Here is a 1,796-nt window from a genome sequence, read left to right on the forward strand (position 1 = left end):
GGCCTCTTTTTCTCTTAGTTAGCATGATTAAAGGCTAATCAGTTTTACTGATATTTTTTAAAGCAGCAGCTTGTGTCTACAATCTCTGCTATGCACTACTTTTGCTTTATATATCTAAACTGCCACTATTAACACAAAATAAATGACAATGTTACTGTTGACACTGAAAAAGGTGAAGTCCAATTTTTGTTTGTACTGTGTTCAGTGTTCTATAGGCATATATTTGGCATTCCTATTACACAATCCAGAGTAACAAATGCAAAAATAGACTCTGGAGGACAAGTAGAATTCCTGAAATAGAAATTTTTATTTGCATCTTAACAAATAGTGGTTAGGCATTTAGTCTGGTCACACATTCTGTAGACTAGCTAAATTTTATACACATAACTGGAGGGGTCTGTGTGAAGGTGTTTTGGATTCCATCCCAAGGCAGTAATTCAGGGGCATTTTAAGTCTTTATGAAATGAAAGAGTAGAAATTCATTCTACCGTCAAGCAGCAATGTATACTTCATTTTGCATCAGGTAATTTAAAATTGATGGAACAGAAAAAATATTAGGGATTGGCAGACATGCTAAGTATAACGGAAAGTCTCATTTTTGTAGCAATTAGTGAGTCAATATCGGAACTTTTAGGGAATGGATTTATTGGATTGGTAAGCTGCATTGACTGTATGAAAAACAAGATCTCTACTATCAGCTTTATTCTTGCTGGCTTAGCAACTTCCAGATTTTGCCTGATATGGACAATAGTTACTGATTTTTAAAGTTATTCTCTTCAGATGTACATTCCTCTGGGAACCTAGTTGAATATAATGGTTACTTATGGATAGTTATGAATCAATCAAGTATCTGGTTTGCCACCTGCCTCAGCATCTTCTATTTCCTGAAGATATCCAGTTTTTCTCACCGCATCTTTCTCTGGTTGAAGGGTAGACTCAACATGGTTCTTTTCCTTCTTTGGGGATGCTTGCTTATTTCATGATTAGTTACTTTTCCACATTTTGTGAAGATTGTTAATGATAATAAAAGGAAAATAGAAACACAGTCTGATCAATGGATATGCATAAACGTGAACTCTTTGGAAAGCAAATTGGGCTCCATCTTGGTGTCATTCCCCTTTTTATACTATGCCTGATTACATGTGTCTTGTTGCTTACTTCTTTTTGGAGACACAACAGGAGGATGCAATTGAATGCCGCAGGATTCAGAGACCCCAGTACAGAAGAACATATCAAAGCAGTGAAAGTCTTGGTGTCTTTTATCACCCTCTTTATCTTGAATTTTGTAGGTACTGCCATACAAATATCAAGTGTGACAGTGCCTAAAAAACAAACTGCTTTTTATTTTTGATATGACAACCACAGTCCTCCATCTCTGGGGTCACTTGCTTATCCTAATTCTAGGAAATAGGAAGCTCAAGCAAGCCTCTTTGAGGGTACTGAAGCCATTAAAGTGTGGGGAAAAAGAGAAACTTCTCAGAACTCCTTGGCAGGCTTGTTAGGAAAAATGGACATTCCAATAAAGTAATCAAGTGAAGAAAGTCCCTTAAGATCTGTTTCACTTACACAGCTTTCTTGCATTGGTTTAAACTATATTACTGAACATCACCACAACCTTCCACAGTGATTCTGACTACATCTCAGGGAATTTCACTCTTCAAGGAGATTTTAACCCCACACACAAATCTAATGGCTCAATCAGCTTCCCTCTCTTGCAGTTGTTTCTTTCTGAATCCATCAGCTCCAGAGGATTAGAGAGTTATTTACTATGAAGATGTTGATTGGATGGAGTAATT

At 36.6% G+C, this 1,796-nt stretch overlaps 1 pseudogene; it reads left to right on the forward strand.

Moving 5' to 3' along the window:
- Nucleotides 1-570: 570 nt before the first annotated feature.
- LOC138436412 (taste receptor type 2 member 10-like) lies at nucleotides 571-1,502 on the forward strand (annotated as a pseudogene).
- The last annotated feature ends 294 nt before the right edge of the window (nucleotides 1,503-1,796 follow it).

The sequence above is a fragment of the Ovis canadensis genome, chromosome 3 (genome assembly GCF_042477335.2).
Source record: "Ovis canadensis isolate MfBH-ARS-UI-01 breed Bighorn chromosome 3, ARS-UI_OviCan_v2, whole genome shotgun sequence".
NCBI classification, from domain to species: Eukaryota; Metazoa; Chordata; class Mammalia; order Artiodactyla; family Bovidae; genus Ovis; species Ovis canadensis.